The sequence below is a fragment of the Macrobrachium rosenbergii genome, chromosome 9 (genome assembly GCF_040412425.1).
Source record: "Macrobrachium rosenbergii isolate ZJJX-2024 chromosome 9, ASM4041242v1, whole genome shotgun sequence".
In the NCBI taxonomy this organism is placed as follows: domain Eukaryota; kingdom Metazoa; phylum Arthropoda; class Malacostraca; order Decapoda; family Palaemonidae; genus Macrobrachium; species Macrobrachium rosenbergii.
The window spans coordinates 3,130,384-3,147,883 of record NC_089749.1 but is presented as its reverse complement, the minus strand read 5'-3'; the positions used below and the strand labels follow the sequence as shown (position 1 = coordinate 3,147,883).

Sequence of the window (17,500 nt, the reverse complement as noted above, 5' to 3'; positions counted from 1 at the left end):
TTCACAATAGTAGTAACTGGAATACTAATGATATATTAAAGCGCAAAATGCATACTAATCTATGGGAAGTAAACTCCGGGTTTAGATTACCCGTCGTCTAGCCCGTGGCCATCTTCTCTTATCACTTGCCCCTAAATAAACTTGCAGGCATCTTAGTCCCAGCTTCGGATGTTGCGTAACATTCCAAAGCTATGAACTTGCCATCTCTGTATTCATATTTTACTGCATGAGTGCACTAGTCATTTTTAATAATCGAAGGTTTGGCAGCCAACCCAGCAAGTCACTATATCTGTCTGAGAATTTGTGAGTGCCTTCATCGTAGAAACTTCTAATGAAAATTTGTAAGAAATTAAATTTTAAAACATCATTACTCTGCAAATTACAATAGGTTTTGCTCATTGTATTTCTAGATGAAAAACTGGCTGTCTCTTGCCCTTTGACTTATCAGCATAGAAAATTGACTAAAGAGAAGTATATTCGGATCAAAATACAAAATCAAACAAAACTCTGTAGGCGTTAGTTTTCAACTCAGAATCTAAAGAATAACTTTATTCTTTAACAAAAATCTTAATGATAATTTTATTTTTTATTCTTTAACCTAAAATCATAATAGTAACTTCATTTTTTAAGCTAAAATCTTAATAATAACTTTATTTTTTAACTCAAAATCTTAATAATAAGTTTAGAAATAGTATCAACACAATATATTCTTTATGGAATTCTTCAGTCAATAAGTGAACATTATTTTTCAACCGTAGTTTTAACAGAATACAAAATATAAGAAGATTTGACGACGTATCTCTTTCATTAACAAAAAAAAAATGTCCTCCGGGACATTGTTCCTCATCCAGAATATAGTAAAACTTTCAAGTACCCTGGAAGGCCATCACGGAAATGAAGTGTCAAGATTCGCTTTGCGTTTGTAACATTTCCAGCCTCTAATGTTCTTTTAGAATGACCAGAAATAATGTTTATGCAGCCCATTTGAACTTTAAAAAACATAAACAAAAACAAAAGAAAAGCGTTTATGGGCGCTGTTGTTGTATTATTGCTTTGCCGAGCGGGAGGATTTTATTTCCACAATACATTCTGCAGAGCAAAGTTTCCACAATGAGATAAAAAAAATGAAATTATTCTAGTAATAAAACATTACTCTCTTTTTTTCATGGTTCCATTTTTGCGCCTTATTTATAAACCGACTGGGAAATTGTTATTTTACATGCTACCACGAATAAAGTGTTTTGAATGAGCATAAATATTTGATTCTGCAAAAGTAGCTTTTTTCAACAGTTCTGTAGTTTTTTCTCAACGGTCTTAGCATATATATATATATATATATATATATATATATATATATATATATATATATATATATATATATATATATATATATATATATATATATATATATATATATATATATATATATATATATATATATATATATATATATATATATATATATATATATATATATATATATATATATATATATATATATATATATATATATATATATATATATATATATATTTATTAATAATATATATATATATATAGTGTGTATGCATACACAGTTAATTAAAAAGTCTTCTAATCAAAATCTGAAGAAAAACTCAAGATTTCAGGGGACCAGAGTAAATGACTCAGAGACCTAAATTAACTAAAATTTATCATCTGTTTTTCATAATGGACAGTTTATGAAACATGATAGGCTGTTTTTGCTGATGATTATGAGAATGATGTTGATTTATTCTAAAAGAGAATTTTTAATCAGACCAAACAAAGCTCTGTGAAATAAAATGTAACTCAGAACATTCACAAGTACAAGAAACAGCAAGAAGGGTAATTTATGATCGTGACAGTAAAACAGTATAATACCGATGATGATGAAGATGAAAACATTTGTTAAAGGATTTTGAGGGAATCGTATAAGCTCTGTAAATTAACTAGCAAATAATCTTCGCAAATGAACAAAGAAAGAAATATTATTATCGATAGTAAAACTGTCCAGCTGAAAACTGATTTTTAAAATTGAGGAATTCTAATCAGATAACAAAAGTGAATCTGATTTACTGAGTTCAACAAAAAACTCAAAATTGATTTAAAAAGAAGTATTTCCTGTCAATTGAAACCTCTTAAATAAATTATTATTCAAACAAATGAATACTGTTAAATGGGATATAAAGGAGACAAACAGATGTCTTGCTATTTTCTGTATAAATCCTCTTGGAAAATATAAAATAAATGAACAGGTTAAAACAATAATAGACTAGCAAGAGGAAAAAGAAACCAAAATAGTCTGTCTCATAGTCACGTTTCTGACATCTCTTAGAATAATAATGAAATGAGATTGTTAAAACTGATCCTAAAGAAAATTGAAAGTTTCTCCTTCCCTGTATTAGACTCTCTCTCTCTCTCTCTCTCTCTCTCTCTCTCTCTCTCTCTCTCTCTCTCTCTCTCTCTCTCTCTCTCTAGGATCTTCCTTTATGATGGGGTTAAATTTGATCTTGATGCTGAGTAATATCAATTCCAATGGCTTTTGTATTAAGAAATATTGAGCTTCTGGTCCGATAAGGCATTATTGATCTGCTAAAATGGATTCTTAAACTGAATAAAAATGGAAGCAGTAATTCCAATTTCAAGCTCAGTAAATCTTGGGATTTTCCAGAATGGATTGTAAAATGGAAAATTCCATTTCAGTACGGACTAAAGTATCCATCATTCTTTGTCAAATTGCCAATTGGAAAAACGTGGACTTGAGTTTTCTTGCAGAACTTTCTAAATATTACAAACTTCTGAGCCTCTTTTGGGTCTGGCAAAAGATTTTAAAATCCCAAACTTCGGAGGTCTGCATTTTTCATTGTCCTTTTCTTCAGTTCCTCGGGCCTGGGCTAGTTAAGGGAGGACTGTTCCAATGATCCCTTCACTAAAATTAAAAGGAAACTGAAGAAGTGAGAAACCCTCTCTTGAAAACAGATTTTTTTTTTCTAAAGAAACTGAGACTGGCAATTCTGCCTGTCACCCATAACTCAAAAAAAAAGGAAAAAAGAAAAATGAAAATCTACTACATTTACCCTCTCAGGTGACAAGAAAATTACCCTTCAGGCTTAGGAAATTTACATAATTTGGAAAACAGAGAGGAAAGTGAGTACTTTCAAGTTTTAAGAATATGTGATACGATGGACTGATCAGATCTGATAACTCGCTTTTGCGATTTTTTCTTAGTGTTTTTAGGATAGGAATGTCTGACAGATATAACGTTACAGGTGAATTTGCATAGCTCCAAACAGACTGTAAGCTCTCGAGAACGTTGACCAAAGGAGCAGGCAATAAAATAAGTAAACTGATTTTGACCTCCAGTCACGCCCATGGGACAAGTGTGACAAATGGTAACTGGTGAGAAGCAAGTTGCAAGATGCACGCTAAAGACACTCCCCTTTTGTAATCAAATTTTAATCTGATATAAGACCACTTTTTCTTAATATTTAATAAGTGATTCTCTATAACTTACCTTCATGAACAGTCAACTTCATTAACTTTCAACTTAACAGAAACAACGTCGAGAATAAGAACAGATAAAAGAAAAAATTTGCTTTCAAGTTGGATTGCCATCAAGTTGAAAAATCCCAATTTTGAGTTCAGGTTATTATCCAAAAATCAGAACTTTAATTGCACTACATCCTCAACAGGTTGCATGGAGTCCTGCCACCTTAGGATTGCCTCCCCTCACCCCCCCCCCTCCCATCTCCTAATCTTGCCATCCCTAAAGGGTCCCATTTACAAGCTCGCCTCTTGGCCTAATCAGGTTGTTTGTCTGAGGTATACGAGAGTCACCATCTGAGATGCCCGCCGGAACAGCGGAAAATTAGAAAACGTCTGTGAATATCTGATGCCAGCAGAGAAAGACACTTGAGTGAGTGAGAGAGAAGAAAAAAAGAGAGTTCATGATTCATTGCCGTATTTTAGCGTAATTAATTGTAATTCGCTGTAGATTCATTCTTATTAAGGATTGTCATTTTGAGACAAACTTTTCTCTTTTTCACAATTTAAATTAAATTTGCATTTTCGCAGAAAACAAAAACAATTATGCAGTATCGCTACTAACAGATATTGAGGAAATATTTAGTAAACTGTGAACGATTTCAAAGCATTTAAAACAACGTTTCTTTTGAATAAATGTGTTTATATTTTTCAGAAGCTGGGTAGAATTTAGATATATGTTTTTTCTCTGCTTTGCCACCAAAATGTCAGCGTTAATTCAGGTGTGAAAACGATATATTGGGGGTGTATTTTTACTCAGATATTTTTTCCCTTGTCGGTCATCTCGGCCAATGTTGTGGGGATAGTCTTTTGTCCTCCTGTTTGGTGTGCTCAGATAATGGATGTTTGTTATCGTTTGAAAATTAATGAAGTGGTTTCTACGTTAAATGAGAGGGATGTAGAAGTTATGTGCCTCGGTTTTTTGTTTCAAGAGTTTTGATGTTGGTTTTATGCAGTATTTTAAATAAAAGAATACATTGTTGATTCAAGGTAAAACTTTATATCCGTTTTGGAGCAGTGCTTGGAAATTTAAATGCAAGTGTAAAATATGAGAATATACCTTTGCTGGAATGGAAAGTTGTTAAAAAACTTGATTAAAGACATTCCCTTAGAAAATTAGCCTAATATCCAAGAGGAGCTAGTGCTAAGAACATTTTTATATTCAAACTGACTGCCAAAAAAAAATTAGCATGTTTTGGATTGGAAGTAAGGAATTCCCCTGTCAGAGTACTCGTTAGTAAACGTCGAGAACTTGAATGGCGGATAATTTGAAAATCTTACTTGATCTTGAGTGAAAATCTTACTTGCCACTTGGAAATTTAAAGAAAAGTATTACTGAGAAAATTTATTAATATATTTGAGCCTAAAAGTATTAAAAGATTTTAAAAAGGCTAAAAGTGTTAAAAACTGGAGTTACTGAGCTTGGCAATATTAGTTAAAAAAAAAAGAAATAAAGATACCCCACTCAGTGAACTAAGCTGCTGGACATGCGTAAATGTACTTGATTAAAAAGAAAGTGTTAAAAATAAATGTTTCTGGTAAAATGACTTTCATAGTAAAAACTATTTCTTGTAATAATAATGGACAGTTGAGGAACAAATGGGATTTTCAATGTCAGAACAGATAAAATCACTTAATGTTAGACTGATTGAAGCTACCTGTGTTTCTAAAACTCCGAATATCTTACTTGACATTGGACACTAGAATAAAAAAAAAAGAGCTCTACTCGAAAAGCAGAATTAAGTGGTTTAAAGTTTTTAAAAAATCCAGATAACCTGAAGTCTACTTAACGAACTAGGTTGTCGGACGAGCGAAAATGTACAGAAAAGAATGAAAGGATTAATTGCTTTCAAGGTGTCATAGATAAAAATACAACAAAGCAAGTTAATATTTGCGAATGCAATATTCGTGCTGATTTTAGAAGTTCTCAAGAGCGAGGATTAAGATTTTTCACTTTCATGGAGCAGAATAAAGAAATGCTGTGGGGAAAATGGTAATGGTGGATTTAACTTCCAAAATTTGCATTTTGGACAATTCTTTTGTGTTCTCTCTTTCCAATGGTCGCCATATTATGAGAACATTAGATTTTTGAAGATTAAACAAAAGCATTGACAAGAAATCTGGATCTAGTGATTTGAGGCGGCAGTTTTTTGTATTAAATCCACAATATTTAAATTACCATTGTTAGTAGGGTAGAATTTAGCTTCCAAACGTTGCGGATAATTTTTGAAGGACCTCGATTTGCTGTGTCATTTTCCTAATACCTTAACCATGAAAGTGACCAATTTTTCTTCCAACACAGTTATTTGTTATGTATTACCTGCAATTTGGGTTAAATGTGAATCGGCATCTAGACTTCGTTTACTGTGTGAATATTTCAAAGGTCAAATTCAGCCCAAGTTAATATAAATGAAATGCCATTTTTTTACATAACTGCCCATTACTAACTATCCATTGCTTCTAACACCTTAACATTTTAAAATATAAATATTCCTCTTAAATCATACATATAATCCATTATGGTTTGAAATTATACTGTTAATAAATACAATGAATTTAGTGTTGAAATAAGGCAACTGCCTTCCGCAAAATACGTCTTCAGAAAACTGGGACTCAGTGTGACGAAAGGTTCAAATACTTCCTTAGATGGTTCTATCTTTAATGATATGATTATGGTTTAATAACGGCGGTTGTTTAGCCTGAATTTCTTCGTGTGAGTTTCATACTCCTGTGCACCACTTTATCTCGTTGCTGTAAGAGTTAGACATTCGTATCCTGTTTCGTAACTTGGTCCTGGTAGGAAGGTACGTCATTGATAACAACTGTATCCTTGTTACTCCTTCTTTTCCAGGTAAATTTGATCTTTAAGGGTATAAAGAACCTAACCAGTCTTAGGTGGTTCTCTCTCTCTCTCTCTCTCTCTCTCTCTCTCTCTCTCTCTCTCTCTCTCTCTCTCTTAATCTCATCGGCCTAAAAATGCGCGCAAAAGACAAATCGCGTATATTATTTGCTTCCATGTTTTTTGTTTTCCAGGTAGCGACCACAATCTCTGTTTTTGCTTTTTGAACTTCCTCCATCTTTCAATAAACATCTTTCCTTAAAGATATTTTCTCCAACCTGAAGGGTTCCCCATACTAATTACCTAAGCAGTTAGCATAGTTTAAAATATATTGAATCTTTTTACCTCCCTTTGGATAATGAAATTGGCCTCTCCTTTAATTTTTTTAAAAATAGAATTAGTAAAATATACCTATTGTAAGATTGCATGTAGATGTAAATGTAAAATCAATACGCAGGAACTGAAATGGACTCACTAACCACCAGTCGTTCTAAGGCTTTAAAGTGGAACTTGGAATACCAAGGTCTCTTATTCTACTGAGAGACATCTAGAATTATAACTGACGGTTGAGAACGTAGATTAGTTAAAATTCAATCTTTACTATTCAATGTCTTTTTAGTCATTGTCTTTTCTTTTCGTATTAGGCCACTGAGCACTGGTCGAAGGCGGGAAAACTCACAAGGAAAAGAGGTCAAGAAGATCTGCCTTTTAATTAAAAATATAAAATGAATAAGAAAGAGATCAGACAACAGTTTTCTTTCATTATAGACTGTACTTCTTGGAAGGCTTGTCCACCTGCGCTTTTTAAGATATACAAAAAAGAATTATTGTCCCGGAGTATTTAAGATACACTGAGGGGAAAATCTTAGTCGAGAAAAAATAGACCGTACAATTACAGAATGTCGAATGTCGAAATTCACATATGTGCAAAAATTTATTCCTAATGTTTCTGCCTTTAGAAAAAATTATTGTTGGTATTTTCTAACCTTTGAGAGATTTGAGTCTTGGGAAAGATTTTATAACACTGAAAATGAAGAAAGTTGTCCAGGGTTCCAGAGACAGCAGATATCAGGGAAAGTTGTATTGTAAGAAAGTTTTTTCTTTTTTAGTATTCTTGAAGATTTCAAATATTCAGGTTTGCCGGATGCTCGGATTTTCTCAAACATCTTATCCTCAATAATGTACAGTTTCTTTCATGTAGAAAGTAGGGTCTCCCTCTCTCTCTCTCTCTTTCTCTCTTCAGAGCAATAGTTCACCTCTCACGATATTTTATTGTGGCAGAGTATTTAGTACACATTTGAGGTGTTATTAGGGGTCTCGAGATTTCAAGTGTGACCTTTTTTCATTTCAGGGGTCCAAAAAATCATTTACTATGGCCAACATCACAGACTGAAAAACTAACCTCATCTTCATCATCAATAAATACATAAAGATCTACTTCACCAACATCACAACCAATATGTTTTTGTTACTATGATTAACTTTTAAAGTTGATTAAGTGTCAATGTTCATTGTTTTGTTTTTTTATAAAGCATACCTTGATTTAAAGACATAAAATATTATGTAGGACTGAAAAATTTATTATTCCAACCAGTTTCTATATATTTTATTTTGGCTTTTTAATTATATTGAAATTTAATTATTTCTTTACGTTTTTTTAAAATCGTTGATTTTATCAGGAATGGATGTTTATTATTATGATTGCAGCCTTTTTTATCGCAAACTTGAATTTTTTTGAACAATTTTAGCTTTTAAAATTGACTTCTAGGAAAAATGTTCATTGTGTAATGATGTACCTTTTAAAAAAAATTTTGTCTTGCTAAATTCAATGAGATAAAAAAATTGCAGAAGTTTTTGCTAATAATTTATTACTTCATGTCTTATAACATTTTTCATCGAATCTGATTTTTAGCTTTTTAACCCTCAATATTGAATTTAATCATTTCTTTACGTTTTATGTAAAATCATGTTATTCTATAAAGAGGAAAGGATTTTCTCTTAATTTCATGTTTTCCCCAGTTTGCATAATTTTTTGCTCGCAACACTCGCGTCTGAAATTTTGGGATGGAACACTTGTAATCATTACATTAGTGCACTAATCAGAAAGCACTAGACGTCACTTGATACTATGAAGTCACCTGCTAGCCCTCTGCTTACCCGCCCTTGGAGTACTCTCTTTAAACCTTCTTTTTTTTACCCATTTACATCAATTTTCCTGTGCTTATTTTTTTTTTATTTCATGATAGCTATTTCACAGATTTCTTTTTAGGAAGTTAAAAATCACATTTTTAGTACATGAGATTTTACTTGTGACTTTGTCTTGCCATTCTCATTTCTTTTTGTGGGCTCGTTTTTAGCATACGTACAGTTCACTCTCCTATTTATCGAGTTTTTTTTTTCGAAGCTTTTAGTACTGCCTTTTAATCATTCTAGTCCTTCAATCATTCAGGATTTTAAGCTATTTTTTCAATATTTTTTGCTTAATTTCTGTTTTATCAGTAATTGTCTAGAAAAAAAATAAAGTATTGTTCACGAGACTGAAAATCCGTTCTGGACATTTCTCTGACATAAAGCTGCTATTTTGTATGTGCACACACATGAGCTGGGTTGTTTTCTTCCTGAACTGAAGAGTTTTTTCTCTATTTCTGTGCGTCTTCATGATTTATTCTTTGTCTGGAGAACTGATCACAGCAGGCTCAAGGGTTTATTAGATTAACCTCAATTTTCGAGACGGAGAAATTACATGTTATTATTTACATTTTGGTTTTAGTGATTGGTATTTTAGGAAAACTATTGTAATTATTCCTCCCGAACTGAAGTTATAACACTTACGTTTTGCCGTTTTTGGCTGAAGCACTTGAACTTAAGAATTAAAGTGCCATATGACTTGCCACTTTGACTGGTATTAATTACTTCGGACAGTGACTGATGAGAAACGTGTAATTAAAATAATAATAGTCTGAAATATTAAAATAGCCAGGGGTGATCAACACATCACCCGCTCCCACCCCAACCCCACCTCCACCTAACCCCCCCCCTGCCCCCATCCCCTCCAAAAAAATAATAATGAATGAATAAATTAATTTCTTATTCATATCCGAATTTCTCTTGAAACTGAAGACCAGAGTTTCGTAAGCTTCGTACAACAAAATCATAATCACCTTTTCGGAGGTAATTAATAGACCTAAGCATCTTCATTGTCTAAATTTCTTTAAGCCTGGTCTAGCTTAGGTAAGGCCATTTTGGTAATTGTCCAGTTACTCTCGTATTGAAAAGACTTCATTTGGAGTAGCATTAACATTCACCAAAAGGCTAAACACGTTAGAAAATTTTAAATAATTAAGAGACCAAGAAAGCAAGAAACCTGACTCGTGGTGTAGTCCATATACTCAGATTAAATCTATGTCGGGAATAGATAAATATTCCTTTAAATATTTCCAAACATAAAGCAAGTGATTAACTGTGCAGCTGGGGAAAGTCTTGATTTCCCTAATCACCGCTTTCACTAACAGGTAATTCCGTCCCTTAAATAAAAAAAAAAAAGCTAGATTCCTGCCAAGATGAAAAACCCTAATTTTGATTTCAGACTCATCTGAAAATCCCTCCCCTCATCAACTAGCATCTCCTGACAGTTACATAGGAAGGGTTCTCGCCCCTGTGGCCCCCTTACCCCCGTTAGATCCGCACCCACACACCCCGCCAGTGAAAGCACAACTCTTGCCTTCATCAGGTTAGTCATCTGGAGCCCTCCTGAGTCACCATCTATAATGCCTTCGAAGGCGTGAGATGATTTGATGATTAGATCCGAGGGGGAATGATTTAGAGAGGGAATGATTTAAGAGAGAGAGAATCTTCTTAACATGCCATTAGTTGAACAGTCGTCTCTGTCATAGTTGTAGCTAAAGTAGATAAAAAAGGTGTGTTGTAGTAATCATGCATGAATGTTAAAGTATTGAGTAAAATGTATAGGAGTTGTTATTATTATTATTATTATTATTATTATTATTATTATTATTATTATTATTATTATTATTATTATTATTATTATTATTTGATCAAGCTCCCATAGAAGCTAGAGAAGAAGAGTGAAGTTCAAATACAAATACCGTTGCTCACAGCTTAAATGAGTCCTTTTTAACTAGGCATTTAAATGCTTAGTTAAAAATGACTCATTTAAGCTGTGAGCAACGGCATTTGTTTCTAGCTTCTATGGAGCTTGATCAGATAATAATAATAATAATAATAATAATAATAATAATATAATAATAATAATAATAATAATAATAATAGCACTCTTATACATTATACTCAATGCATTAAAATACAGATGTGAAATCAACCGAAAACCAGAGGCTGAAAACGAATTTTCTTCGGCCGCTTTCGAAAGTATTTGTCATAGTTTCGCAAACGAAAATTCTGTAAAATATAGGACAAATATATAACCTCTTTCCCTTAGGGGATTCCGTAAGCGACTAATTCGAATTCAGAGTCGTCTTGTATTTTATTGCCTTAGCAATTTTTCAACTGGATAAGTCTACGTTGGTCAGAAAATATGATCAGGTTTCAAAATATATTTGGCATAGCTTCGCCTCGCAATATTGCTGTTACGTTCCTGCCGCCAGCCACGTTGCCATGTCAGGTAAAGATTTCATATCTTTTTTAAATTCTTATTTGTTATACGTTGTACTTTTTAGGTTCTTCTTTCCTTCATTCTTCCTCCTTTTCCTCCCCCGTTTTCTTTAGATCCTCTTCCTTTTAAAATTCATTTTATTCTCTTATCACGCAGCTCATGAGTAGAACATATTCTGAACAGAGCAAGATTTTATTTTCTATTTATTATTATTTAAGTATTATTGAGCTCATGGACCCGTCCAGATAAGCAATACCTTACGAATGAGTCTGTATTTCCTAATGCAAAATCTTTGTAATGTGACGATGTATGCTTGCGATTGTTGACTGAATTATCAGAGCTGAAAGACAGAAACAAATTAAGTGGCGAAAAAAAAATGTTAGCCAAGATACTCACTGGAAGTTTTTGATTGATGTGATGGTGATGATGATATCCAAACTCCTGATAGTGATTCATGATGCGAACCCTTGAAAAACTATTAACCAAAATGAACACTTGATTTTCAATCTCGCGGCAGCGACGCCTGATGTGAGAGCTCGATCCTTCAGGTCATTTGCTGACTGAGATAATCGGCTGCTTTCATCACAGAAATGGAGCTGTCCTTCCCCTAAGGGAGTTTCACGTCTCATGATGCCGGCCTCATCATATCATAAGGCCTAAATCCAGAAGTAGAGTTCTGTTTTAGCTGTGGGAGACGGGGAGAATTTATAATCATTAATATGTTGCCGAGTCACGGAAAATTTATTATTATGATTCAGTTTTCACATAGTGAGTTGAACAGTCTCTGCAGGTTTATTCTTTTGTGAGATTCATCATTCACCGTTATCAATATTGATACAGTGTATTTCTTCCTACTTTATCGTTGGCTTTCAAATTTAAACATTCTTTTCGGTGAAAGATTGGTTGTATGTTTATAGCTTTTTCGCCTTTCCCACAGAAAAATTTATTCATTTTCAGTAATAATAATTTAAACTCACTCTTATGGGAACAGTCAGGTCACTTGCTTGATAAGCTTGAATCCTTCCAAAAGATTGTCCCTCCATATGACGACGCAAATAGCAAACAAAACTAGAAGAAAGAAGAAAGTAAAAGTAAATTCTAGACAAATGCATAATAAAAGTTAATTCTTGAACTAGGGTAATTAAACAACAGGAAATTGTGTCTGTGCGTTGTTAACTAAAAACAGTTTTGATAAATCTTGAAGAGCAAATGGCCACTAAAACAAGCAGAAGATGACAACTGAATATTAGCATGCGGAAGTTTTCTTGCTCGCAGAACACAGCTGAAAGAAAATAAATCAAATCCGTTCAACATAATTTTCGATAAGTTGGGAAAATAGGACTCAAAGGCCGCGACATTCGAAGTTTTCAGGAGGGGCCGTTACAACGGGAAGGTATGGCTCTCCCTTTAACGCAAATAGCGCGATAACGGATAAAAAAGTTGTTTTATATTTGTTGATCCATCGGTGATGTTAAGGTAACCAGTTTACTGTCTTGTTCTGCAAGTATGCAAAAGTTTTATATTTAGCATGTCATTTCAAAAGTGTTGGTAAGTGAGATTGAATATTGATCAATTAATCAAAGGCTTTTAAATCTCAACGTTGCATATCATGTTGTATATAAGGGACAGAGAGCATTTATGGAATGTAGGCTCAGACTGGCCTAGCCTGTAACTAATGTAACTTTTTCTACAGTTTTTTGGTTGAAATGAATTTACCCATAAACAGTGTTAGGTTTTATTAATGAAAAATCTCCACAAGTAGTTAAAACGTAATTTGAGCTAGTATGACCCGGTAATTGGTAGAAGGTGGAAAAAGGGTAGAATAAAGGCGTCTTGATCAGCTTTCTTAGTAAAGCCATGAAACATAGGCTAGCCTATGGAGAAAATTGTCGCAACAAAGTTTTTACAGATTAGCAGATTTTTGTAGAAAATTGTGGCCTCAGCTATTCAAAAGCAAATCTCAATAGTTGCATCTCATTGTGTTTATGGCCATATGAGTGGAACATATTTTGGGGTAAAACGGAAGAGTCGCATTTGTCTCTGGCTCAGTAACTACTTGCCTAGCCTATGTGCAAAATGGGCTCCATTTATTGTTTAGGCCAGTACCAGCCCCTGGGGATGAAAGTAAAAACAAAAAAGACAGTAAATATCATGCACACAAACAAAAGATGAAAATATGAACAAAAACGAAAGGTGAAAATAAACACATAGAATCCTTTGGGTGAAGGTGATTAATGGCTCCATTTCAGGTAACCATGAGACTTGCACACAAACCAAATTAACAAATTAATACTGCACTCTGCTAGTAGATAAAATACACAAAAAATTACTCCATAGCTTAGCAGAAACACTATTGTGCATGTAACAACCACTACTGGGATTTTAGTAATTTAATGTTCATTGTGAGTTACATGCAGGAAGGTTGCAAGGTATTGCAACACCAAATACTAGTCAGTACCTTTCAGTATAGTGAAATAATTTTACTTTATTAATTTGGTATTATTGTACTTTAAACAGTTTTCATATTTTTCCTGTGTTATGGGTGTTTTGAATGTTTCTGACATTTGTTTCATTAGCACATGAGTACTCTTAGGGATGGAAGACCCCACCCTTATATCCTACAATTTTTGGGACCACAGTGGGAAAGTGGGGTTTTCTTCCTAATGAACACCATATTTGTTGGAAGCTTGAATTTTAAGTCAATGGCCCCTGTAGGCTTGTTCCATACGAATAGGTTTCATCTACTGAAGAATAATAATAATAATAATAATAATAATAATAATAATAATGATAATAATAATAATAATAATAATAATCATGATAATAATAATAATAATAATAGTAATAATGAGTGAAATACAAGGACGTTATTCCCATTGATAGTTGTTGTCATTCAGATTATGGTAAGTTTATGGAATCTTTTCTACTAAGATTGTCCACTAGAGTGAGGGCCTGGTGCCTTGGGTTAGGTTTGCTTAGGCTGCAACCTTATTATAATCCATTAGCTGTGTCCTTGGTTAGGTTAGTAGGGTGTCTAGGACTAGGTAAGGATCTGGCATCCAAGGTAGGTAAGTTGTGGGATCCAGAGGGCCACAAACCTCCTGGTTGGTAAGGACCCAATCTCTTAGATCAGGTAAGGTGTGGGAGCCCAAGGCTAGGTGAGGATGCAACCCCATAGGTTAGGTTAGGCAGGGGGTCTATGGCTAGGTAAGGACTCCCCCACCCCCAGCTAAGTAAGAACCCAGCTTCCTTAGGTTAGGTTAGGTTAAATCCATCCTTGTATTTCACTCATTTTGTATTTTCCCCTACCCAAAAACCCTGCTTTCCCAGTGTAGTACCCAAACTGTAGATATAAGGATGGGGTTTACTGTCTAAAAATGGTCATGTTTTAACAAATCAAATGTCAGAAATGGTCAAAGCTCACATTAAAACATCAGAAAATGGTAAATTCAAGTCCAAAATGTGATAACAGTCTAAAGTAAAAATTTAGTGAACCAAATTAGTGATAACCATAAACATGCACACTGGCTAACAACTGATAAGTGACTTGTGAATCTTCAAGTGATGTTATATCAGCATAGTTTATTTAGGATTTAGGGAGGAATTAGTGCTTGCAGTCACTGGAATAAATATATAGACCAATGAGTTGAGAAGTGTCATCTTGAACCGAAAGTATCAGAATTTAATTAATGTACAGTAAGTGTCTGTATCACATATGGCTTGTGTTGTGTGCATATTCAGAGCCCTTGTCACATTTTGTAATGTTTAGTACTGGGCAATTAAAGCGAGAACTAACCAAGAATTTACCAAGAAGATGAGGAGGTGGCAGTGACGCCACAAACTTACCATATGCAAATTCTGTGAGGTCTTAGAAGTGGGGACCTAATGGCTTCAGAACACTTTCTTAAAACTGGTCACTGAGTATACTTACAAAGATCATATTACCAGATGGCAACTTTGCAATGATCTCCAGTCAGATGACAATGACAGTGACAACCTAATGTTTTAGACTGGTGTATGCCATTACTAAAAGAGATACATACTTGATCAGTAATTAGAGTTCCCTCCTCCATGCCCCTTCACTCTTACTTAGGGAGGTCTCACCCATTTTTGCATACTATGGTACTACTTATTTTTACCACCAGCAGTTTGGTTTTGCTTACCACTTTTGGCCAGGTGTAATAGAATTAATAATAATATCATGCTTGTATTGATGAGGAATTGAAATGTATTAAAGTTTTCGTTGTGTTTTGTGATGTAAATTTCTATACTTTTATTCTTGTAGTTTCTAGAGATAATGTTATTACTGTTGCTAGTTTTATATTTTAATTCCATTGATTCTTGCCTTATGTTGTTGGGTTTTCTGCTTGTTAGATTTTTCTTAGCTTTCTTGGTTAACATCACATCATTTGACAAAGGGTAAATTGAACATATTTGCAGTTTGAATGCTTTATGGTTAAGATATTCTTGTTTAATTTTGTTTTGTAAGTGAAAATATTATTAAGTACTTATGTATTGTAATGTGTAAGTATTTTGCTCTAGAAGCTTTATGTGGGATGAGCAGCTGTTGATTTCAGTTATTATAATTAATTTATGCTTGACATTAGGGGCATTATTAATCGGAGAGTAATGGTAGGAAGTACACATATTCATAATTTTTTTCTCTCTTTGACTTTCAGGTCTCTCTAAATGAGAACAGGAATGAAGTCACCAATCAGGCAAGAGTTAATTTCTTAAAGGTAACACATCAGTGGAAGGCAGAGCTGGAGCCTTGTTCACACAGTTTTAATACAAGACCACTGAAAATAGTCTAGCACCCTGTGTGACTTATATGTGTTATTAATACATGTACATTATTTATAAGGACCTACTGATTGGGTGATCTTTATAGGCCTGATAAATATGATCAGTGTCCTTTGAGGTTGCTTGCCTGTGAAGTATGCCTACAAGTTATAGAACTTAGAACCTGCTTTAAATCCAAGTGACTTAGTACCCAGTCCTTTGCACAGCTGTACTTTTCACTCTGAACAGGTAAGTTTATATTGACAGGGTGTCATTTCAGATTTTTATTGTTGGGGGGGAAGGATTTTAGCGAGCCTAATCATCTGGGGTTTTTGATTTTTAGATAGATAGATAGACAGATATTTAGGTGATAGACTAAGTTTAACTGCTCAAGTTTTAATATGTTATACACCCCTATTATTTTTTTTGTCTCAAATGTATTTGCAATTTTTTTCTTTGATGGTTTAGATGGTTTAACTGATTATGGGTGTATTACAGTTGATTAGTGAGGTATAAGTGTATTAAGATTATCCATTTCACCATCAGCTGTGGTCTTGGGGCTCACCAAATCCAAGTCTCATTGCTCTTGGCTACAGCTTTATTCATGCAAGTGATACTACATTGTCAACATGCTTTAAATCCAAGTGATTTACTGAAGCTATGCACAGCATTTCATCTTATTTTGGACAGGTATGTTGATGATCTTAAGTCAGTTCAATCTCTCTTTCGCCTTCAGTTGTTTGATGGCAAAGTTATTTTGTCACCTCTAATTCACACACCTTGCTTTGAATGACAACAGTGTGTTATCAGTGATTTAAGAGGCACAGTAATTTGATAATTGTATGGTTTTTCATCACTTACATTTTATGTTAGTAGAATGTATTGAAGAAAATGAAACAATTACTTGAAAAAAATATATTCAGATTTGAAATTTAAGTAAACCTTATTATCACCATTTGATGGGTTTGGAACTTTTACAGTATATTGAATTGACTTTTAATGAGTATTGGAATTATGATCTAATTACCGGTAACATAGAGAATTAATAACTTTATAAAAAATGAAATAGGGATACAAGTTACAAATATTCAAGAATTGTATTTGTATGAATGACAGTATAAACTATTGCCTTATTGAAGTAAATATGCATAGCTGATACTACTGAGGTTTCAGTCTTGCTTTTAATTGCCTTATGTATTTAAATTGAAGCTTGGTAGGTAGTGAGCAGTCAGGGATCAGTTGTGAATGTGAAAGATATTTGTTGAAAAAGTGACAAGCAAGAGACCATCCTTTGATGGTCCAAGTCATAGTTGCTGCTATTAGAAAATAGAAACCTACCACTACAAACTACTCTGTCTAAAAGAGATAAATCTATGGCAGAAGCAGATATAGTAAAGGAAGCACAAATGACCTAAAACAGGTTGCATTGATTTTATCACTTTTATAAATACAGCATTTGAGGCCTTACCAACAATACCTTATATACATGCGGCATGTGCTGAAACTTTCATTAGATGTTTCTCAAAAGTTAGATGTGAGTCAAAAGTTACACCTAGCATAGTTAAAGCTTCAGACTCATTCAGCAAAGTTCCATCCACCTGAAAGGAAGGATGAGTGGGAACTCTGGTGGGAAATCAGATAGTTCTGATAGTGACAGAGTGACTATGGTGATGTTTATTATATCTTAGTTATAGATAAACTTGCCT

The 17,500-nt window shown here is 33.6% G+C and overlaps 1 long non-coding RNA gene across 2 annotated transcripts in view; it reads left to right on the top strand.

The window, feature by feature from the left end:
- LOC136841363 (uncharacterized) overlaps window positions 1-17,500 on the top strand; it is a 358,011-nt gene that overhangs the window by 14,357 nt on the left and 326,154 nt on the right. Inside the window, exons 1-3 of one of the 2 annotated variants that reach the window (XR_010853907.1) lie at window positions 12,392-12,488; window positions 15,692-16,043; window positions 16,341-16,484. This is a non-coding gene — a long non-coding RNA (uncharacterized lncRNA). Of the gene's footprint in view, window positions 1-12,391; window positions 12,489-15,691; window positions 16,044-16,340; window positions 16,485-17,500 lie in introns of those variants that run through there. The other variant, XR_010853908.1, reaches the window with a different exon arrangement.